The 26,418-nt window shown below is 32.4% G+C and overlaps 1 pseudogene; it reads right to left on the bottom strand.

Moving 5' to 3' along the window:
• Positions 1–6,797: 6,797 nt before the first annotated feature.
• LOC149240751 (CASP-like protein 2BC1 pseudogene) lies at positions 6,798–7,298 on the bottom strand (annotated as a pseudogene).
• Positions 7,299–26,418: the final 19,120 nt, after the last annotated feature.

Here is a 26,418-nt window from a genome sequence, read left to right as displayed (position 1 = left end):
CCGAGAAAATGCTGGATTAATTTGTCCATCTAATGGATCTATGAATAATCCATTCATTTCCAGAAATTTAACCCTGTAATTTCTATTCATGGTCTGAATGCAATCTGGTGTCTCCACCAATTTAGGCATTCAATAGATCTCAGAAAACCCTGAAGTAAGAGAGTTTCAGTGTCAAATCCAAGTACTCAGAGATAAACTGAATATACAATATAATGTGCAATCTCCACTTATTCAAGACAGCTCAAACAACCCCTAGTCAATGGATTTTCCAGAAATTTAACCCTGTAATTTCCATTCATTGTCTGAATGCAACCTGGTGAATAACCTCCACCAATTTAAGCATTCAATAGATCTCAACCATCCCTGAAGTAATAGACTTTCTGTGTCAAATCCAAGTACTCAGAGATAAACCCAATCCCAAACTGAATATACAATATAGTGTGCAATCTCCACTTATTCAAGAGATCTCAAACAACCCCCCTAGTCAATAGATTTTTCAGAGTCGAATCCAATTGCTCACACAGATATTACAATCACAATTGCAATCCTAATAGTATGTGGGAAAATGAGAAAATCGAGATCTATAAATAACAACGCCTCTGCCTCCATCTCCACAGTGGTCGTGTTCTCCTTCACCCCCATAATTTAGTTTCGAAATTCAGAATGGGTATTGCCTTCGGCAGGGAAACTGCTACTGCTTGTGCAAATCAGGCAGCTATTACTTGAGGCAGAGCCAAATGGAACGGAAAAGATGAAATGGGGCGCTGGAATGAATTATATGTCGATCATGATGCTGAGGATTGGGTCACGTGTAATTCTAATATGAAATTTGTGTGTCATGTTCAGGTAGAAACAGATTATTTGGACCGATGTTATAAGATTTGGAAATCCCCTTATCGTATAATCGCTTTTCTGGCTGACTCTCCATTGAGATGTGGGCCGAAGCTTTGAAATAAGTGGGAAAATTAGAATGGGGATAAACTTAGCTAGTCGTATAATGTTCAAATAACTACTTGAACTGATTTGATTTGATCTGTTGGGAAGAGGAGAAGAATTATTAATTGTCTAAGGGCGAGTCTCTGTGAAGGAGCGAGGGCTTTGGAAGAAAATGAAGTTTATTTTGTTAGGGATCGATGTTAATTTTTTTTTTTTTTTCACCCACAATATACATGTATGTTCAGAAATGGTTGATGAATATTAATGTGTGTAAAATAATATAATTGTGAATATGTTCAGAAATGGTTGATGAATCTCTTTTTATGAGTTATATTAATGTGTGTAAAATAATATAGGTGTGAATATGTTTAGAAATAGTTGAGCTAGTTCGTTTGGATTATGTTGTATTTTTGTTGAAATGTTCTCTCTCATTATGCGGTGTTATAACTATATATTTAAAGTTATATATATATTATAATTTTTTTTTAATGTTTAAGTGCGGGTAGATTATATTTTGAATATGTTTAATATATAATCTTTTGGATAGGGAATTGGACATTTTTTAATTTTATTATTATATAAATATTTTTGTTAAATTTTATTAATTGAATTTATTTTGAGTATTTGAGAAAAATGATTAAAATTTTCTCACTTAAATTTAATTTTTACTTTTAATATAATAACTTCCCATATATCATATGATAAATCAAAACATATATATTTCTCCTATAAAATATAATTTTATTTTTTTAATTACTTTATATTATAACATGAATTTTAAAAATATAAAATTAATTATATGATTTTTTTAATAAAATTATTATATGTATAAATAATTTTAATTATATTTATTTTCTATATAAATTTTTAATAAATATAAATATTTAGAGTTCATTTTTCCTATATTTTCTAAATTATATATATATATATATATATATATATATATATATATATTCTCAAAAGATTTTAGTGCTTTGTATTTATATTTTAATCTTTTAATTTTCGATAGGGTCTATTTATTTATTTAGTTTTTTATCATTTACATGTATGAGATTTATGCTTTTAGTGTATATTTATTTATTTATTATGTTTTTATGGTTACCACGCGGAAATCTTAAAAATTGGAGGTCCTGTCTTCATCCCCCACATTCACAAGCTTTTCAATCAAGTAGTCAAGTAAGGGTTCCCTAAACCTTGGACTGAGAGCCTCATTATCCCTATTTTTAAAAGTGGAGATACAAATAACCCCTCTAATTATCGGACAATTATGATCAACCCTCTTTTAGCCAAGTTATATGGTAGTATTTTGGAAAAGAAGTTAAGCATATGGCTTGAAAGTGAAGGTAAGCGGGTGGTCGAAAGATATGGTCGAAAGAGCAATGAGGGGTGGTCGAAAGATATTAAGTGTAACATCGGAGTTAAACAAGGTTGCCCCCTCTCCCTTACCCTATTTGGCATTTACATCGATAAGCTTGAAGGCTATTTAGAGGAAGCAAGTTGTGATGGCACGATCTTAGCTGGGATAGTCATCATCCTTCTTCTCCATGCTGACGATATTGTTCTTTTGGCAAGGTGCCCATCTGATCTTGATAAGCAACTCAAGCTTCTTAAGGATTTCTGCTCTACCATAGGTATCACTGTTAACACTGACAAAACAAAAGTTATGATTATCAAATCCAAGAAGGACTCTTACGCTAATTTTATGTATGACAATAATAACTTGGAGGAAGTGTATTCTTACAAGTACCTAGGAATTGATATCCATCACAAGCTCAATTGGAACCATAGCATTGAGAAAAGCATTAATGGGGGGTGGAAAGCTTATTTTGGTCTTGAAAATAATTGTAAAACAACAAACCTCGTAATGGGGGATAAAAAGAAGTTCCTCTTTGAAACTTTAGTCACTCCTGTTATCTTATATGGCTGTGAGGTTTGGGGTTGCAGCGTCTCCAGAGAATCATGGAGAAAGATTGAGCAAATCCAGAAGCGTTTTATAACTTATAACCTGAAAATTAAAAGTAATACACCCTATCCTATTCTCCTTATAGAAGCAAGTCTTCCCTTTATTGAGAGCGTAGCTATGATTAGGTTTCTGCTATACAAGCACAAACTCAACAACATAGACGATCATAGACTTCCTAAGCTAGCTTAAAATTCTAGCCAAAACCACCTAAGGCTTAATCGGGGGTGGCATAAAGACACAAGGGCCTGGTTAAACTATTGGGAGATCAACGAGAATGATGCATTGCAAAACATAAATAACATTAAAGATATTGTTACTTCTAAGTTCAAAGAAAAAAATGTGGTGTGAGAAAGATTTAGCGACTAAAAGAAAATTAAGTTATTATAAGGTCATCAACCCCACCCTAGAAGATCAAAAGTATCTCTCTATTTTAACTAGCTCAAAGAAGAAAATTAATATAGCAAAGATTAGAACAAATTCTCATGAGCTCCATAGTGAAACAGGTCGTTGGGCAGTTCCTAAAACGCCATGGATGGAAAGGATCTGCCATATATGTGAGGATAGGAACGTTGAGGATGAAAACCACTTCCTCTTAGAGTGCCCCGCGTACAACCACATTAGATCTTAGTTCCACAATCTTTGTTACAATACTAACCTTCATAGCCTTTTACAATGTCAAAATTACAATGAGCTCAGGAGGCTTCTCTCCAAGCTTTTTGAGCATAAGAATAAAATCTTAAATCAAAATAAATAATTTGTTTCTTTAGGTCCGATAGACCAATGTTTGGTCTCAACGGACGTTAACCATCATCATTATCATCATCATCATCATAATTTGGCAATTTGAAATTATAATGGTGTGTTGAGATTTAAATGGTATGATGTCTAAAAAAATTATGTATATAAAATGTGTTTTTAATTTTTTAAAATTTTATTTTATGTATCTTTTTTTAAATGAACCATCTTTTTATTAGTTACAAAATAGGATATAGTTATATGATTGCATTTTTTATATATGATGATGAGGATGATTGTGTTTTGGTTTTGTTACATCACATGATTATATTTTTATATTTTCAGTCATCTTTATATTTTTAGTGATTTTATATTTGTTTGGTATATCATGTAAGCATATTTTTAGTGATTTTGTTTTTGTTTGGTATATCACATGAGTATATCTTTAGTGATTTTGTTTTTGTTGGGTATATTACAAGATAGTGTTGGTTAGATAATGTAATTTTGTTGGGTATATTACAAGATAGTGTTGGTTAGATAATGTAATATTTAAATCATTGTGTTTTGGTTTATTAAATTACAAGATTTTATTTCTGATTTAAAAAGAGGATGATGATTGTGTTTTTGTTTTTTAGATGGTATGATTATGTTTCTTAAATAAGATAATGTTTATATTTATATGTTTTTAACCCTGTATATTTGTTTATATTTGTGCATTTAATGTGCATGTTTTGTTTGTTTCTTGTTTGTATTTTTAAATGAAAAGAACCAAATATTTTCTAATGTTTATACTTTAAATTTGATTCAGTAATATTATATTTTTCTCAATATTTTCTCTCATTTTCATACTAAATTTCAAACACTAAAGCTCCCATTCGCATATTTTTATAAATCATGTAAAAAAAAACTATAATAAAATTTAAATTATATTTAAGCTATTTACATTTCTCAATATTTTCTCTCATTTTCATACTAAATTCTAAACACTAGACTCCCATGCGTATATTTTTATAAAACATGTAAAAAAAACCTATAATAAAAATTAAATTATATTTAAGCTATTTACATCGAAACATTCAAAAAAAATATATCAAAACTTTATTTAAATTAATATAAATTATATTATATTTATATTACCAATATTTTTAAAATAACTTATAATTTTTATTATTATATCCGTTTACAAATTAATTTAATTGATCTTTAACCTTAAAAAAATGCTTTTCTTTTATATTATTATATATAAAAACTAACCCACATAAAAATGATGAAAAAACACACAAACAACCATAAATGAGAACAAAGAAATCCAAACTAGGAACCAAGTAAATTATTTTCCTACTTATATTACAAACCAATTAACACTTTAGTGTTAAAAAAATACATATATATTAAAATTTATATATATATATATATATATATATATATATATATATATATATAAATGAATGAGGAGTGATGGTTTATAATAAATATTATACTACAAACAAGCGAGTTAACACTTCAGTCTTAAAAAAATACATATATATTAAAAATAATTATATTAATAATAAATAAATATTATAATAAATATTATAGTTAAGTGATATTAAATAAAATAAAAAATAAAATTATGATTTTTTGATATGTTATGTTATATTAATTTTGATTTAAAAAATGAATTCAGTGTTAAAAAAATACATATATTAAAAATAATTATATTAATAATAATAAAATAAATATTATAGTTAAGTGATATTAAATAAAATAAAAAATAAAATTATGATTTTTTATATGTTATGTTATATTAATTTTGATTTAAAAAATGAATTAAATGAGTTTAATTTGTAATCGTAATGATTTGGGTTTATGGTTTTTAGTGACTCATAATATTGTAATCATTAGATATGTTCATTTTTTTCAACGAGAGTTATATATATATAGAATGAATAAGATTGATTTGAGCAAAAGCTTAAGTATATATTTTTGCTAATAATTTGTTTTTTGCTAATAATTTGTTGATCTTTTCTCGATGGTTTTTTTCCAATTCATTGCTAGATTTTTCTTATAAAATTTGTGGTGTTTTGGTTTTCTTTATTTCTCTCATTTTTATTTGAATTATTTATCATGAGATTTATTTAATTTTATTATTTATTATTATTTATTAAGTGGTATGATATAAAATTTTTTGTTGGAGATTTTGTTTGTGTAGGGTTTATTTATAGGTGAATAAAATGGTATTGATATACACATTGAAAAACTTATTAGGGTAAACTTCACCATTTGGAGGTAAAAAATGGAAGATGCACGGATCCTTAGATATTTACAATTGAGAATTGAGGGAAAAACAAAGAAACCTTCATGGATGATCGATTAAGACAAGCAAAAGTTAGATTTAAAGAAAATTGCCACTATCCAACTATCTTTGGCTTTGGTGTATCTTTGGCAAATAAGGCATCCCAAGAAAAAATAGCCAAGTCATCATCCATAAAGATTCATGATTTATATAAATGAAACAAAACAATAAACTAATTATTTTTTATAAGGGATTGCTTAACCTCAAAATGAAGGAAGAGAGCCCATTAGGTCAACATTTAAATGAGTTGCACTTGAAGTTGAACCATCTTACTTGAAGATTACATTTAATGATAACATCCAAACCACATACTCTTGACCTTAATGCCTAATAGTTAACAAAATATGGTTGTCACCATAAACAATGCAACGCCCAAAAGCAATTTGGTTGTCACTATAAGTAATGCAACACCAAAAAAACAGATTACGTTTTGAAATGTTTCTAATAGTTTATTAAATGAAAAACACATTAGAAATGTATGGGAGAGGAAATGCCAAAAGCAATTTGGTTGTCACTATAAGTAATGCAACACCAAAAAAACAGATTACGTTTTGAAATGTTTCTAATAGTTTATTAAATGAAAAACACATTAGAAATGTATGGGAGAGGAAATGCCAAACATCCTTAGTGGCCACATAATGCAACAAAAAAAATCAAGGTGATCTATCTTTGGATGTAGATCAAAGTCCAGGAGTTGAAGAATAACTTGCTATTATAACAAGAAACTTTGTCATGTCACAAAAGACAGTAGATATTAAAAGGGAGCAAAAGGTAGTGAACAACAGCGATACTGTGACTATATACGCATTTACGCATTTATACTTCTAGTTATGATGCCCATGCCAATGACTTGTTCAATAGTATAGTTTGCCTACACAGACTGACAAAGCATCTTAACCCTTGTAGAAGCGAGTATACTGCAACAACTCCATCTACAATGACTAAGAATCTGTATTCAAAACAAAGAACCCATGTCAATATTATTTGCCAGGCACCGTTTCCAAAAATATTTGCATTTCAAGAAACCAATAAAAGTTGGATCTTTACCAGTACTGCAGAAACGAAATAATATAAAACTCACATTAGTGTTTTCAGCAACGTGAAGTGGGCGTGTCTCTGTATTCCGCCGCCGAAGTCGCGAGTTGCAGACGCAGTTCCTATACTGATTGCTGAAACAAGAGCAAAAATCGCCACAGCGAAACGCAACATCCCTTCTGTTATCCTCAGTCTCTTGTCCATCCTTGGGATTGCATTATTGCGAGGAGAAGGGAGTACATGGAGTACAGGCCCACAAAGCCTGCTAACTACACAGCCGATGTGCTTCCTCATTTCAATGCCAATGTGTAGCTACTCCTCTCCTTTCCTTTCACAGAGATGGACAAATAATGTAATGCCATATACTAGTGAAGCGTGGAAACTTATATAGATATATATTCAACATCAAGATGACGAAATGTGGAAAACTTACACGGTTTAATAAAAATATTATGCATTAATGCATATCATTAGGGCAAAAAAATCAAAATGACACTGGAAATTTATACACCTTAAAAGAATTGTTATTAATGCATTCATATTTTATTTAAAAGAAAATTGAAAACGAAGATGAAAAGATGATTCGGTGTGGAAACTTATATATATAAATTTAATGGTACAAAATAATATGTAATTTTTTTTAATATTTTTAATGAGAAAATTAATTTTATGTTTTAAAATTAAAATTATTTTTTTGAAAAGAAAAAATATTGCTAAGATAAAAATAAATTTTTATAGATTTTATAGTAAAAGCTAGTTGTATGTTTATTCTCAAAAAATTATAAGATGAAAGGCTTTGTATCTCTAAAATCTTAGAAGGGTTGAAGATGAAAAATATTTTATATTAGATTGTCGAGGTTGTATGGGATTAGATATAATTTTCAGAATATTTGTCTTGACCTTTAAATTCAGAAAGTAGAGTGATTTAGGAATGCTGGTCTCACTTCTTTTCAAATATAGAAATTAAATGTTAAGATTTCTAACTAAGCTTTTTCTTAAGATGAAATAAACCATAACTTTTTTTTATACATAAATCATATATCTATATATATATATATATATATATATAATATATATATATATATAATAGAGTGACAAAATCTGTCATAACTCAATTGTCAAACCACAATCACCAATTAAGACAATCATTACTAATTGTTAGAATTTACTATATAAAAGAGATAGACTTGTACTCTTCCTAAATGCCTTTGAATCTTGGTCATTCACTTATTTCTTTACATCTAAAAAAATCTTACTCATATAAAAACCATATTAAAACATTAAAAATTCTAAAATCATATATATTATAATTATAATTTAAATATTATAATTAAAACATTTCAAAAATACATTTTTAATTAATTTAAAATAACAAACTATTTTAAATTAATAAAAAATTATATTATATTATATACACCTCATTTACCTAATTCAGTGTAATATACACCTCATTTACCTAATTCAGTGTAAGTTTAAATCCGAACCGAACCAGGCTTAACAATGGAAATTAATAGTACCTTGCTGCAAGCATTAAGTTTGTTGACAAAGCAGCGTTGTTGTCAATAGCCTTGTCAACAACGCAATGACCAGTACACCCTTTTTTAGTCCTTCACGAAAAGACTAGAGTCTAGTCTAAATGTTCGGTATTTTTAAGTTTTTATTTAAAATTTAGTTAAGAATTAGATTTTTTAATATTTTATTAAAAAAATTGAATCTTAAAAATTTAACTTAAATGTTTAATCTTCCTCCCAATATTAAAATCATTTTTATATTTAAATTATACTTCATAATTTATGTAATGAAATATTATAGCCATGATCAAGAATCATATGAAATAAAATTCAAAAACCCATGTATTTAAACTCTTTTAAAAATTTACTTACCCTCTTAACTTGTGGCTGGTCCATTTTGCATAACTCCTAAAGGTTGGTAATCTCTTCAAAATGCATATTATGCAATGTCCAAAACCATTTCCATTGCAACGTCTATAAAATCAACAACATTTTTCATGAGCATAGGGTAGGCACAAAAAATCAAATTGTAAAAATTTCTAGAGTTACTAAAACTTTAATGGTTTGTTTTAATGAATTCAAAGAGATTATTATGTTACTGTGTGACATATATGATCGTTTCACTAGTATTAGTTGAGATTGTATATGAAATTTTTTTGGGTCGTACGGAAAAATACATAGTGTGATTTTGGTTTTGGGTTTCCTTATGTGCTTGAAACCTGTCATACCAGCGCATTAGGGCTCCAAAACCCAATGCTTGAGGTCACTGCATCATAGGTTTTAAGGAAAGTAGGTTTATTTGAGTAGCGGGGATGGTATGTGATCTTTGGTCTTGTACTAAGGATATGTTATTCCATAGGCTTTGGTGGTTTCCATTGAAGGCTTTTGGCGAAAGAAAGCATCGAGAAGGTATCAATTGGATGTTCATTGAAGGTATCAATGGTTGTGCTTTAGATAGAATTGTTGACATGCTTATCATAATAACCCTTCAAGGTTGAAGCTACAAAACAAACCTAGAGCTTTAGATGTTCTTTCATTTTGAACATGCTCTTTTAACGTATCTTCAATTTTTACCAATGTGGTCTTCTTAGAAATATGCATAATGGGTACTTGTTGGATGTGGAACTTAATTCTACATTCTACACGTGTCTACACTTGAAACTTGAGTAAACCTATAAGGAGATAAACAAAAAATACAATTAAAAAAAATTCTTTTTTCTTTCCCTCCAAAATATTTACATGTATTTATTTTTAAATATAAAGGATTTTGATTGGTTTACATATTATGTACATGAAATTTTCATGGGCACTTTTAGGTTGAAATTTTCTCTAATGTCTAAACAAGCACGTGAACTTGCTCCACCACCTTATCCTTTATTCGTTGTTGTATATCCACTGCTTCTTGAGAAGTCAACAACTCTCCTCTTCGATTTCATCCAATTCTTGTTCATATGCACCACCACCGATGATCGACTCCAATTTGACCAACCACATCTCTAATGTATCATTCTTGACTTGCAGTTTATCAATTTTGGTCCGCAGAAGAACATTTTTTTGTTCTAGCAACATTTGATGAAGCTGACCTCAGTGGATTGTGTTGAGAAGTGCAACAAGCAAGTCTCAATTTGACTTTACCTTGGTCAAATTGAGAAGATTTGAATTTTCACATCAACATATAACTTAAAGGTAGTTAACTTGTGCGACATGGCTTGTGTCACTCAGTTTACATTGTAAATTTGAGTTAGAGGGCTTGGAGTTCAGTTAAGCATGTGTGATTGCTAATTTTTAGCAATCAAGGTCAATTATTAGATCCTATACTAGTAATGTAATGTCATATACTAGTGAAGTGTGGAAACTTATATAGATATATATTCAACATCAAGATAACGAAATGTGGAAAACTTACACGGTTTAATGAAAATATTATGCATTAATGCATATTATTAGGGGAAAAAAAAATCAAAATGACACTGTGGAAATCTATACACTTTAATAGAATTGTTATTAATGCATACATATGGAAAATTCAAAATGAAGATGACCCAGTGTTCATTAAAAAAAAAAAAAATCAAAATGTGCATGACTAGGTGTATATTATTTTAAAAAAATTCAAAATGAAGATGACTCAATTAATGATAGTTAATGATACAAAATAATATGTAATTTTTTTTAATATTCTTAACTTAAAATCAAAATTATTTTTCTCAAAAGAAAAAAATATTGTTAAGAACTAATTCTCATGGATTTTATAGTATGTCTATTCTCAAAAAAATCCTAGGATGAAAGGTTTTGTATCTCTAAAATCTTAGAAGGTTGAAGATGAAAAATATTTTATGTTAGATTGTCTAGGTTATATGGCATTCAATATTATTTTCAGAATATTTGTAGCACTACCAACCTTCTTGACCTTTAAATTCAGAAAGTAGAGTGATTTAGGAATGCTGGTCTCACTTCTTTTCAAACATAGAAATAAAATGTTAAAGATATCTGATTAATCTTTTCTTAAGATCAGGTAAACCATATATATATATTCTTAACACGGTGAGAAAATCTGTCATAACTCAGTTATCAAACTAACAATGAGGAAAAATATCACTAATTGTTAAAATTACCTCACTTATAATTTGTAAAGAGGCAGGGTTTTACTCTTCCTAAATGACTAAGTCTTGGTGATTAACTTATTTCCTTATCTCTAAAAAACCTCTTAACCATATAAAAATTATTTTAAAACATTAACCATTCCAATATATATATATAATTAATTTAAATATTATAATAAAATTACAATTAAAACTTTTTAAAAGTAAATTTTTAATTAATTTAGCATCACAAGTTATTTTGAATTAATAAAAAATTATATTATATTATATACACCTCATTTACCTAATTCAGTTTAAGTTTAAATCTTAAGAGCTAGTACCTAGCTGCATGCATTAAGTTTGTTGACCAAGCAACTTGAAGCTTCCAGTGATGTCAGTCGCCTTCTCAACAACGCAATGACCGGTACACTCTTTTTTAGTCCTTCATTTAAAATAATTAATTTTCCCGTAACTTTCAGAGACTAGTCTCTAGTCTGAGCATAGCCTAAATGTTAGGTATTTTTAAGCTTTTATTTAAAATTTAGTTAGGAATTTAGAAATTGTAATTTTAAATTTATGTAACTTAAATGTTTAATTTTCTTTACGTAACTTAAATGTTTAGTTTTCTTCCCAATAAAATAATTTTTATATTTAAAATATAATTTATAGTTTATATAATCAAATATTATAGCCATAAAATCTTACAAAATAAAATTCAAAAACCTATATATTTGAACTCTTCCAAATATTTACATACCCACTTAACTGGCCGGTGGTCCATTTTACATAACACCTAAAAATTAGTAATAGTTCGTAATCGATTCAAAATGGATATGCAATGTCCAAACAACATATATAAAATCAACAACGTTTCTCATGAGCATATGGCTGGCATAAACAATCAAATTTTAAAAATGTATGGACTTCTAAAATTTAAACGGTTTGTTTTTATAGCTATGAAAACAATTTTAAATTTTAAATTTATTTAAAACAATTTTAAATTTTAAATTTATTTATTTGATTGATAGATGTAAATTTTTTAAGGTTTCAAATTAAATATTTATTTTAATAATTTAATGGATTAGTTTAATGAATATAAAGAGATTGGTGTAACTATTTGACGTATAGGATTGCTTCATTAGTATTAGTTGGGATTGTATATGGATTTTTTTGGGTTGTATATAAAAACACAGTGTAAGTTTGGTTTTGGGGTTCCTTATGTGGTTGACACCTGTCATATTAGTGCATGGGGTTCCTTAATTTGGGCTATGTTCATTACTATCTTGGTATTGAAGTAACTCAACATCCGAAGTCCATATTCCTTTCTCAAAAGAAGTACATTGGAGATCTGTTGAACAGGTTTGGCATGACAGAATGAAATCCTCTTACTACTCCAATGGAACAAAACTTAAAGCTCACATCCATTAAAGGAAATGAATTTGAGGATACAACAAAGTATAGACAACTTGTAGGAAGTCTCAACTACCTAACTCCTACCAAACCAGACATTTCGTTTGTTGTTGGAATCCTCTCCAGATTTATGCAAAAGCCTTGTGAGGGACATTGGTCTGCTGCAAAAAGAGTTCTAAGGTACTTGAAGGGAACTCAAGACTTTGGAATCAAGTATACACAGGTGGACGACTTCAGCTTGATTGGGTATACTGGTTCAGAATTCGATGGAGACAAAGAAACTGGGGTATCTACTTCAAGTTATGCTATGAGTCTTGGATCAGGAGCTGTCTCCTGGAGATCACACAAACAATCAGTTCCAGCAGATTCCATAACAGAAGAAGAATATGTGGCAGCAGTTGAGGCAACAAAACAAATTGTGTGGCTCAGGAAAATTCTTGAAGATTTGCGGGTAAAACAAGTACAATCAACTCCACTCATGATTGACAATACCTCGGCAATAAAGTTGGCCAATAACCCAAAGTTCCATGATCGAACGAAGCACATCAATACTAAATATCATCTGATTCGACATCATGTTGAGGCCAAAACAATCCATCTCCGCCATTGTTCCACTAATGAGAAAATTGCAGACATCTTCACCAAAGCGTTTGGAAGAGAAAAGCTTGAATGATTCAGAACGATGCTTGGACTCACCAACATCCCTTCAGATTAAGGGGGAGGAATGTTGACACCTAATAATTAGGATTGGGTGAATAAGTATAACTGATGTAAATAAATAATGGAAAATATGAAGAGTCACCAGGAGATGAAATGAACAGTGTCTCCCTCATGTATATAATAAAGACCAATATATATATTCTTAACAGAGTGACAAAATCTATCATAACTCAATTGTCAAACCACAACCACCAACTAAGACAATCATTACTCATTGTTGGAATTTACTATATAAAAGAGACAGACTTTTACTCTTCCTAAATGCCTTTGAGTCTTGGCCATTCACTTATTTCCTTACATCCAAAAAAATCTTACCCATATAAAAACTATATTAAAAAATTAAAAATTCTAAAATCATATATATTGTAATTATAATTTAAATATTATAATTAAAACATTTCAAAAATACATTTTTAATTAATTTAAAATAACAGACTATTTTAAATTAATAAAAAATTATATTATATTATATACACCTCATTTACCTAATTCAGTGTAAGTTTAAATCCGAACCGAACCAGGCTTAACAATGGAAATTAATAGTACCTTGCTGCAAGCATTAAGTTTGTTGACAAAGCAGCGTTGTTGTCAATAGCCTTGTCAACAACGCAATGACCAGTGCACTCTTTTTTAGTCCTTCACGAAAAGACTAGAGTCTAGTCTAAATGTTCGGTATTTTTAAGTTTTTATTTAAAATTTAGTTAAGAATTAGATTTTTTAATATTTTATTAAAAACATTAAATCTTAAAAATTGTAATCTAACTTAAATGTTTAATCTTCCTCCCAATATTAAAATAATTTTTATATTTAAATTCTACTTCATAATTTATGTAATGAAATATAATAGCAATGATCAAGAATCTTATGAAAAAAAATTCAAAAACCCATGTATTTAAACTCTTCTAAAAATTTACTGACCCTCTTAACTTGTGGCTGGTCCATTTTGCATAACTCCTAAAGGTTTGTAATCTCTTCAAAATGCATATTATGCAATGTCCAAAACAATTTTCATTGCAACGTCTATAAAATCAACAACATTTAAACCATTTTCATTGCAACGTCTATAAAATCAACAACATTTTTCATGAGCATATGGTAGGCACAAAAAATCAAATTGTAAAAATTTCTAGAGTTACTAAAACTTTAATGGTTTGTTTTTATAATTATGAAAACAATATAAAATTTTAAATCTTATTTATTTATTTATTTATTTGATTGATAAATGTAAATTTGGTTAAACAAAATTTTGTATTAAGATTTTAAATTTAATATTTAATTTAATCATTTAATGAATTAATAATGAATTCAAAGAGATTATTATGTCACTGCGTGATATATGATCGTTTCACTAGTATTAGTTGAGATTGTATATGAAATTTTTTTGGGTCGTACGAAAAAACACATAGTGTGATTTTGGTTTTGGGTTTCCTTATGTGGTTGACACCTGTCGTACCAGTGCATTAGGGCTCCAAAACCCAATGCTTGAGGTCACTGCATCATAGGTTTTAAGGAAAGTGGGTTTATTTGAGTAGCAGGGATGATATGTGATCTTTGGCCTTGTACCGAGGATATGTTATTCCATAGGCTTTGGTGGTTTCCATTGAAGGCTTTTGGTGAAAGAAAGCATCGAGAAGGTACCAATTGGATGTTCATTGAAGGTATCAATGGTTGTGCTTTAAATAGAATTGTTGACATGCTGATCATAATAACACTTCAGGGTTGAAGCTACAAAACAAACCTAGAGCTTTAGATGTTCTTTCATTTTGAACATGCTCTTTTAACGTATCTTCAATTTTTACCAGTGTGGTCTTCTTAGAAGTATGCATAATGGGTACTTGTTGGATGTGGAACTTAATTCTACATCCTACAAGTGTCTACACTTGAAACTTGAGTAAACCTATAAGGAGATAAGCAAAAAATACAATTAAAAAAAATTGTTTTTTCTTTCCCTCCAAAATATTTACATGTATTTATTTTTAAATTTAAAGGATTTCAATTGGTTTACATATTATGTATATGAAATTTTCATGGGCACTTTTAGGTTGAAATTTTCTTTAATGTCTAGACAAGCATGTGAACTTGCTCCACCACCTTATCCTTTATTTGTTGTTGTATATCCACTGCTTCTTGAGAAGCCAACAACTCTCCTGTTCAGTTATCGACTCCAATTTGACCAAACACATCTCTAATGTATCATTCTTGACTTGCAGTTTATCAATTTTGGTCTACAGAAGAACAATTTTTTGTTCTAGCAGCATTCGATGAAGCTGACCTCAGTGGCTCGTGTTGAGAAGTGCAACAAGAAAGTCTCAATTTGACTTTGCCTTGGTCAAAATGAGAAGATTTGAATTTTCACATCAACAGATAACTTAGAGGTAGTTAACTTGTGTGACATGACTTTTACGTTGTAAATTTGAGTTAGAGGGCTTGGAGTTCAGTTAAGCATGTGTGATTGCTAATTTTTAGCAATCAAGGTCAATTATTAGACCTTATACTAGTAATGTAATGTCATATACTAGTGAAGTGTGGAAACTTATATAGATATACATTCAACATCAAGATAATGAAATGTGGAAAACTTACACGGTTTAATAAAAATATTATGCATTAATGCATATTATTAGGGAAAAAAAAATTCAAAATGACACTGTGGAAATCTGTACACTTTAATATAATTGTTATTAATGCATACATATGGAAAATTCAAAATGAAGATGACCCAATGTTCATTATTTAAAAAAAAATCGAAATGCGCATGACTCGGTGTATATTATTTAAAAAAAATTCAAAATGAAGATGACTCAGTTAATGATACAAAATAATATGTAATTTTTTTTAATATTCTTAACTTAAAATCAAAATGATTTTTCTGAAAAGAAAAAATATTGTTAAGATAAGAACTAATTCTCACGGATTTTATAGTATGTCTATTCTCAAAAAAATCCTAGGATGAAAGGTTTTGTATCTCTAAATCTTAGAAGGTTGAAGATGAAAAATATTTTATGTTAGATTGTCTAGGTTATATGGCATTCAATATTATTTTCAGAATATTTGTAGCACTACCAACCTTCTTGACCTTTAAATTCAGAAAGTAGAGTGATTTAGGAATGCTGGTCTCACTTCTTTTCAAACATAGAAATAAAATGTTAAAAATATCTGATTAATCTTTTCTTAAGATCAAGTAAACCATATATATATATATATATATTCTTAATATGGTGAGAAAATCTATCATAACTCAGTTATCAAACTAACAATGAGGACAACCATCACTAATTGTTAAAATTACCTCACTTATAGTTTGTAAAAAGGCAGGGTTTTACTCTTTCTAAATGTCTTGGTGATTAACTTATTTCCATATCTCTAAAAAAATCTCGTAACCATATAAAAATTATTTTAAAACATTAACAATTCCAAAATCATATATATATAATTAATTAATTTAAATATTATAATAAAATTATAATTAAAACCTTTTAAAAGTAAATTTTTAATTAATTTAGCATGACAAGTTATTTTGAATTAATAAAAAATTATATTATATTATATACACCTCATTTACCTAATTCAGTTTAAGTTTAAATCTTAATAGGTAGTACCTAGCTGCATGCATTAAGTTTGTTGACAAAGCAACTTGAAGCTTCCAGTGATGTCAGTAGCCTTGTCAACAACGCAATGACCGGTATACTCTTTTTTAGTCCTCCATTTAAAATAATTAATTTTCCCGTAACTTTCAGAGACTAGTCTCTAGTATGAGCATAGCCTAAATTTTCGTTATTTTTAAGTTTTTATTAAAAATTTAGTTAGGAATTTAGATTTTTTAATATTTTATTAAAAAAATTGAATCTTAAAAATTGTAATTTTAAATTTATGTAACTTAAATGTTTAATTTTCTTCCCAATAAAATAATTTTTTATTTAAAATATACTTTATAGTTTATATAATAAAATATTATAGCCATGATTTGATCAAAAATCTTACGAAATAAAATTCAAAAACCTATATATTTGAACTCTTCCAAATATTTACATACCCTCTTAACTTTTTTTTTTTTAAAATGATGTCGGGGGTGTCGAACCCAAGTGGAGAGGCTATTAACCGGCCGTCCCATCCACGCGGGATAAATACCCATGTGCTTACATACCCTCTTAACTTGCAGATGGTCCGTTTTACATAACACCTAAAAGTTCGTAATAGTTCGTAATCGATTCAAAATGCATATGCAATGTCCAAACAACATATATAAAATCAACAACCTTTTTCATGAGCATATGGCTGGCATAAAAAATCAAATTTTAAAAATGTCTGGACTTCTAAAATTTAAATGGTTTGTTTTTATAAAATTTAAATGGTTTGTTTTTATAGCTAAGAAAACAATTTTAAATTTTAAATTTTAAACTTATTTATTTATTTATTTATTTGATAGATAGATGTAAATTTGTTAAACAAAACTTTGTATTAAGGTTTCAAATTAAATATTTATTTTAATAATTTAATGGATTAGTTTAATGAATTTAAAGAGATTGTTGTAACTACTTGACGTATAGGATCGCTATGTTAGTATTAGTTGGGATCGTATATGGAATTTTTGGGGTTGTATAGAAAAACACATTGTAAGTTTGGTTTTGGGGTTCCTTATGTGGTTGACGCCTATCATACCAGCGCATTAGGGCTCCAAAACCCATTGCCTGGGGTCATTGCATCATAGTTTTTAAGGTAAGCAGGTTTATTTGAGTTGTGGGGATGATATGTGATCTTTGGCCTTGTACCATGGATTTGTTATTCCATAGGCTTTGGTGGTTGTCATTAAAGGATTTTGGTGAAGGAAAGCATCGAGAAAGTGTCAATTGGTGGTTCATTGAAGGTATCAATGGTTGTGTTTTAGATAGAATTGTTGACATGTTGATCATAATAGCATTTCTGTGTTGAAGCTACAAAACAAACCTAGAGATTTAGATGTTCTTTCATGTTGAACATGCTCTTTTAAGGTATCTTCAATTTTCACCAATGTGGTCTTCTTAGAAGTATGCATGTTGACACCTAATCATCAGGATTGCGTGAATAAGTGTAACTGATGTAAATAAATAATGGAAAATATGAAGAGTCACCGGGAGATGAAATGAACAGTCTCTCCCTCATGTATATAATAAAGACCAACATGAATGAATATAATGAAATGATTCGAGGAGTTACTGCCTGGTCTGACATGGTATTAGATTCAGCGCCATTTTTGGCTTCCCGCTCCATTTTGTAACTCCCTTCTGCCATTTCTTCAGAAGTCTGACTTTGTCCCTCTGCCAATTTTCCTGAGTAATAACTTGTGAAGGAAATGCAGTGTTTTGAAGCGTTTTTCATAAACTGCTCAAGTGGTTTGTAGGCTACGCAGGAGGATGCAATTGCGGTGTGAACCTTGCCGCTGTTCTTGAATATCTGGCTACTGAGGTTTTGGAACTTGCTAGTAATACTGCACGGGATAACAAGAAGAATCGTATAGTTCCAAGACATATTCAGCTTGTTGTTCGCAATGATGAGGAGTTGAGCAAGTTGCTGGGTGTTGTAAGCATTGCCAATGGAGGAATGGTATTAAAACTCTGCTCTGCCCTCTGCCCGCTCAAATTTAGTTTCAGGTTCCTTTCGAATCTCGAAATGTTGAATTAAATTACTGGTGTTGTGTTTGGATTGAATGCTGGTCAAAATTATTTTATGCTTTAACACAGTGTGATGCTTCTCGGCCTTTATTTGAAGATTGAATTCTAGTGTGATGTGTGGAGAGGCCGAAACTATGTGTTAAACTTTTACGGTGTGTGTGGGAACACCGTGAGAGCACGTTGAATGTTATATGAAGCGAGGATATCATGGCATATCAATATGAAGATAAATGGTGTGTTTGATTGGTATGTTCACCTGTTGTGCGTTGAAAGTTTTTTTGAAGGTCGATAGTTACACTATTCATGCATTGGTGTAATGTCGTGTAATGGCTTTGTGTTATGGCCAGCATGAGACCATGTGCATAAACCACCTATTAATGAAGTGTTGCATTTTTCTGAAATCCGAGTTCTAATTATTGACTTGTGGTTGAATGAATCTTGGTGCATTGGCTGATATCTTCGGGCCTAGTTTCAATACTCTACATTTTTCATTATAGTACTATGTTTCAATATAGTGCTGTCATACCAATGCCCCTTTGAATTGTAATTTTTTTTTGCAAAATTACCACCAGAAGTACAATTTTTTACAATATATTGCCAGAAATATTTTTTTTACTTCACAGTTTTCAGGATTACTAAATCAAATGTACAATGGCCTTACATTCATGGTCATCCATTCATGGGTTTATATCTGTAGATGACTATATTTGTACATGTAATGAAAGTGTATAAGCTGAGCATGGGTATGCCTTCCCTTAGCGAGTTCATGAGAAAAATCAAATTATCATGATATATGTATTGTAATTTTTGCAGGTCACCTTCCGCTTCGAAACCTCCTCTCCACATGATAAAGCATTTCACTCGACATACATATTTACGACTTCATGCTTTAGGGGGCAACTGTTACAGATCCATTTGGGCACATCAACCCCGACTTACAGATTAATACTATTAGGGCCCATCAAACCCTAATTCAGTTGTTACATGCCCTAAAGAAGTCAACCATCAGAATGCCTAGCTTCCCAAGAAGTTCCATGACTAAAATCATCCAAAAACTGCCTCTAAGAAGATCAGCGCAGGCAGGCCTTCATTAGGGTGCGCTGCAATGCAGTCCAGTACACTGCTAGGGTGCTATGCAGCGCACTTGAGCCCTCTTTGGCCTGTGCTGGGCGAATTTGAGCGAAATTGCATTGGGGTTTGGGAATATTCTTATCCATTGGATGCATCTAGAAGTTTCCCAAGTTTATCTACTCCTTTGAGCTCGAATTTGGATGAGGTAGGGAGTTAAGGAACATCAATCCCTTTATCCCTTCTTCCATGGAACTAAATTCTAAGTTTGGGAGGGCATTCATTATCATCATTTATGGCATAACTTCCTTCATTCACCTATAAAAAGACCACTCATCTAAGTGATCAGGGGCTGGAAATCATTGAATTATAGGGAGATGCTATTAGTATGAGACTTGAGTTGATTTCAAGTATTGTAATGATGTCAAAATGTCTTGCTTGTTATGAGGAGAGGATGGGATTGAACTGGAGGAGTGATGCTGAATCAAACAAATTGGGTTGTAACTCTTCCTTTTACTAATAAAGTGTTCAAGGCTTTTTCCATATGCTTGTGTTATTCATTGATTCTTTCATATGTGTACTATGTGATTCCATACTATGTTTAATCAATAGATCATGATCATATGCTTTGATCCATTTTTGTCTTCTGTATGTGTGCAGGTACTCTTAAAGCGGATTAAGTACGGAAATGAGTGACAGAATTGGTTAAGGGAGATAAGGAGTAAGCGAAAGCTTCAGGTAGGCTTGTTTACCTCTTATCTAATCTATTGGTCATAGAAAAAGTAGAGAATGCTTTGCACTATTGTTCTAGACTTAGCTACTAGTCTAGGGGTTTAAACGTTTATCCGTAGACACTAAAACTTCCCAAAACACGAAGAATGCAAAACCTCGGGAACAATGTCTGAAGCCCTCAACTCCACCTTCTTAGCTCTCATTCCCAAGGTGGACAAACCACAATCCTTTGATGACTACAAACCTATCTCCCTTTGCAACTGCATCTACAAGATTACCTCCAAGATAATTGCACTCTGTATCAAACCAATTCTCTCCAGGATGATCTCAAAGGAACAATTTTCTTTTCTCAAGCAACGCTACATCTAGGAGGCTATAGGAACTACCCAGGAAATTCTCCACTCCATATAAACCTCTTCAAAAAAAGTAGCCATCCTCAAAATAGACTTATCCAAAGCCTTCGACAGAGTCAACTGGACTTATCTACAGCTCATGCTCACACACATTGGTTTCCCTCACCAATTCATCAAGTGGATGGGGTGTTGTTTCACGTCGGTTTCCTTCAATGTCCTGATCAATGGAGCAGCTTCCAATTTCTTCCACGCTGAAGGGGCCTCAGACAGGGCTTCCCTCTCTCCCCAGTGCTTTTCCTTCTGGTAATGGAAGGACTCAGTAGACTCATAACATTAGCAAGAAACAATGGCACTCTGGGAGGAGTGGAAATCAATGACAAGACCACCATTTCTCGCCTTCTCTTTGTTGATGATATTCTAATTTTTCTAAATGGATCCTATAGCGATACCTCTAGTTTAAGGCAATCTTTCTCTCTTTTGTAAAGCTACAGGAATGGAGCCAAACTATATCAAATCAACAATCATATTCAGCTCCTGCCTTCGGAATGAACAAAGATTCGCCTCCCAACATTTCAGCTTTGTGAGACAAGAGCTGGAGGATGGCTTAAAATACCTGGGATTCAGACTCAAGCCAAATGGGTACCGCATTGTAGATTGGGCATGGATGATAGCAAAGATAGAAACCTGCATAAACATCTGGCAATAGAGGTGGCTCTCTAGGGCGGGAAAACTCACTCTCATCAAATCAGTCCTTGAGGCCATACCAGTCTACTGGATGTCCTTGGCCTGGATCCCAAAAGGCATCCATCACAGAATCAAACAGATCTGTTGCAGATTCCTTTGGAGGGGCCAAACAGCTGGCAAAACCTTTTCCTAGGTCAAGTGGGAGAGGATAGCAAAACCAAAGAAGTGGGGAGGCTGGGGACTAAAGGAGCCCCAAGAGTTTGCTAAGGCTTTGGGAGCAAAATTGGCCTCGCAAATTATCACCACAAATAGCCTCTGGACAGAAGTGATTTACAACAAATACATTTATCCACAATCAACCACAGATTGGTTACGTAGCCCAAATCACCGCCAAGTTGGGGTCTCAAACATCTGGAAGGCAGTCACACACTCCATCGACATCATCAAATTAGGCCTGGCCTGGAAGGTGGGGGACGGCTCACAAATCAGAATTGGGGCCGATTCTTGGGAAGGCAGTGGCAACGCCCACATTCTACCACAGGAAATGAGACAGGAACTCAATATTGTTGGATACTCACACTTAGCCCACATCAAAGAGGAGGGGCGGGCCGAGAATCCTTACAGACAATGACGGGCATTTGAAAATCTAGGCATTAGAGACAGATGGAGCAGGGAGTGGTTACGGTTCATGGGGGCCCTGGAAGAGGCAAACATCAAGATTACAACAAAAGAAGATATGCTAATCTGGGGAAAGGCCCCCAACGGCAACTACACCCCAAAACTGGGTTCACAGCCATTATGGAAGCTCGAGCAAATGGCCCTCTGTGCTGGTGGTGGCGATCCATATGGAAGCTGAAAGCCCCTCACAAAGTGCGACTCCTCCTCTGGTCTATCCTATCAAACAAAATCCCTACAGACCAAAACCTGACAAAACGGAACATACACGGGCCTTCAAGATGCAGCGTCTGCAAATTAGCAATGGAGGATACCGACCACCTTTTTCTCCATTGCTCTGTCTCGGCAGACATCTGGAAAACAACCACCACTGCTCTCAATGTTCCTTTTCGCTGGACCGACCATAATATTAAGGAGGCCTGGGAAAACTGGTGGTCTAAAACAGACAGCCAGAAGCTAAAAAATTTGCCACCCATCATCTGCTGGGGCATCTGGATCATCAAGAACCATAAAATCTTCCAGGATAAAGACATATTGGGAGCGGAAATATGCAACAACATCCAGGCCACATACAATTCTATCCCTGAAGACCAAGCACCGTGTCCCCCTCGGACAATAATCCCAGAAACAATAGACAGAGGCCAGCCTTGGGCATATTTTGATGGCTCGGCCCAACCGAAGGGATGTGGTGGTGGAGCTGTCCTACACCTATCCGAGTTTGTGAGCTTCAAAATAAAAGTGGGACTAGGGAGAGGCACCAACAACTACGCAGAACTAAACAGTCTCAGACACCTACTCCTCTTTGCCAAGGAAAAACACTGCCACAAAATACAAATATTTGGAGACTCTCAGCTCATCATAAATTGGCTAAATGGGACTTATAACTGTCACGTGCACACACTCAGAGACTTGGTGGAAGAAGCTATTGCATTAAAATCACAGTTTGAGTCTTTTGTCTGCTCTCATATTTACAGGGAAAGGAATGAAGTCATTGATCTTCTTTCCAAAGAGGTTGCGCAGCTGACTAGAGGACAGTGGATAATCCAGGAATACAGGGATGGAGACTTTTTCCAGATCTACCATAGGCCTTACATCGATGAGGTGGCACATCCACAGGACTGATCGATACGATCATCCTAGTTTTTTGTTCACTGTGCTTTTTTTTTACGATTCTATAGCTCTTTAAAACATTGCAAGTACAGTCACTGTTATTTTTTGATCCTTCAAGTTTAATGAAGGAATATGTAAATATTTTTGCTCAAAACACCAAAAATGAACATTAGAACTGGCTCACCACCTGATAGTAGTGAAAGCATTGACTGCTTTTTTGTCAGGATTTTTTATTAGTTCCAGTCTGGTTCTTAGTAGTTCCCACTCTAGGGGGTCTACCAGTTCAGTTATGATAACATTGTTTTAGGCTTTAACATAATGCCATTGTCACATAATGAATTTACTTTTAGATGTGCATTGCATAATTACAATTGTCAATTGATTAATTTAATTTAGATGCACCTTACATAATGACAAATAATGAATTTAGTTGGAACTTTGCCTAATGTCAAATGATGGATTCAATTTACTTTTAAATGTACATTGTAAAAATAATAATTCATAATAGTCTAATACAAAATGTCGAATTTCAATTTAGATGTACATTTAATATTTACTATATATATATATATATATATATATATATATATATATATATATATATATATAGTTTTATAATTTTTAATAATTTGATGCCCCCTCCCCCCCCCAGTTTCCCCAATGATCTGGATTTATGCAGGAACATAATAAAGTACATAAATAAATATAAATACAGAGATGCAACATAAATAATACTTCAATTCATTAATGTAAAACACTGAAATATGCTTACAAACATAAATGGAAATAAACTAGCTCGAGCGATGGTAGCTTATCTCTGAGGAGAGATGTGGCAGCTACATGCCTATGAAATGTGTTACAATGAGGCTCAAAGGCCTATTTATTGTTGAGAAACAATGGAAAACCATAAACATCCAAAAACCTAACCCTAGGAGATGAAGCACCAAACTATGGGCCCGGTTTGGGTAAATTGGTACATCAACTTCTCGGGGTCGTAACTTTGGGATACGATCTCCGTTGATGCACACAATACCTCGCTAGAAAGATCTATCTGAGGACTACAACTTTTGAATGGCCAAAATTAATCAATAATCCATTTTGGCCCCCGTCTTCCCAAAAGAAAGTCGTTTAGGGCCTCAAAATGGCTTCGAAAGTTCAGGACCCGAAAAAACTACTAAAAATAGTAAATTGTGCTACAATTAAGGAAACTGAAAAACTGAAAGAGGAAGTTGTGGGATGCCAAGTGGGATAGGTGGGTGGCCACCAACATCCACTTGGATCACCCAAAATTTCCCCAAATTTTTGGGTTGCTTATATACGTTCCCCTTGGGCATCCCACTCCCATGCTTCCCTATCCCAAAAACTTTGTCAAACATTGTTTTGTTGGGGGTTATATGTCAGTATGTACTCCCTCCTGATGTATGCACTCCTACATAACTCCTTCATTTCATTGGAGGTATAATCGCCTTAATTGTTTGTCCTCAAGACCTTGATTTTCTTCCTCACTTAGTTCTCCAAAAGAGCCTTAAACCCTTGGAAACTCTTGAAGACTTTATCCTTGGTCTTCATAAATAAAATCTAGGTCTTCTTGAAGTAGTCATCAATGAAAGTATCATAGTACACAAATCCTCTCAATGATACATGAGACATAGGACCACACACATCATAGTGCATCAAATCCACAATCCCTGTTACCCTACTATCACTACTTAACAAAGATGTCTTGGTGTACTTTCCCAAAGCACACCCCATGCACACATAATGTTGATCAATGTTGAACTCATGTAAACCTATAACCATCTCTCTCAACATCCTGAATGCTACATAATGTAAGTGTGCCATCCTCCTATGCCATATCTCATGTAATTCACTTTTGCTAGTATCTGACACTAAAGCTCTAGTAGGAAAAAACATGAACCTGCAAAGCATCCCAATGTGAACTCCAATCACTCTATCACACTTGATATTGAATCCTCTGGGATATTGTTGATGGTGCTGGAAATCTGTCAACCAGGAGACTGAAGGTTTTAACCCCGTACAAAAATTACCTGCATACAAATTCTAAAACACAGAAAATAAACAATGCGAGAGCATAACACATAAAACACATATACACAGACATTTTCCCTTGGATCCCAAAACCGGGACTACCAGCTTGATTTTTCATTATGTTCCTTTCAATGTTACAATACATATTTATACACGCCGAAGCATCCAATACCATGGACCAAAAATCATCGCGTCCAAAACCATGGACCGAAAACCATCATGTCCAAAATCATGTGCAAAAATCATGCACAAAACCATAGGTAGGTCCGACCAACCTAATATAGGGTCCAAAAAACAAAATTTTCCAGGGCGCTACCCCGGACCCCATAGAGGGGGGTTACCTGCACCCCTCAAACCCCCTGTGACCCCCCCCCCCCCCCCCCCAACTACGCAATCAGCGCAACGAAGGGGGGGCTCTGCCCCCCCTCTAACCCCCTGGTTAACTACGTGGGCTAGTCGTGGAAAACATATAACACAACCCAACAGGGACCCCCCCAATGTGAAGTCCCAATTAGACCTCACAACATTTGGAATAGTAGCCCCAGCCGGAGTATCGACCCGACTTCCATGTATTGTTGTAGATTTTCCTTGGATACAAAGTTCAACACAAGAGAGTAATACATATGTATCTTCAGATCAACAAGTGAGTATGCCTTGTGAAATGCTCAATTGCGGAAAGTATCAAGGTCCCTCTACCAAAAGGGGAGAGAAAAGTGGGCCCTTTAAATACAAGTAATAGTACTAATCTAGAAAAAGCACACGAGCACATACATAAGAATGAATCACTGATCAACCAACGAAATATTTCACAAGGAAACAACGATTGTTAAAGCAAATACAACACACCTTCAACAAGATAAGTACCAAAGCCAAAA

The sequence above is a fragment of the Pinus tabuliformis genome, chromosome 8 (genome assembly GCF_031772625.1).
Source record: "Pinus tabuliformis cultivar Carrire ecotype Pingquan chromosome 8, CPIR1, whole genome shotgun sequence".
NCBI classification, from domain to species: domain Eukaryota; kingdom Viridiplantae; phylum Streptophyta; class Pinopsida; order Pinales; family Pinaceae; genus Pinus; species Pinus tabuliformis.
The sequence above is the reverse complement of the archived record's forward strand: the minus strand, read 5'-3'. Positions and strand labels throughout refer to the sequence as shown.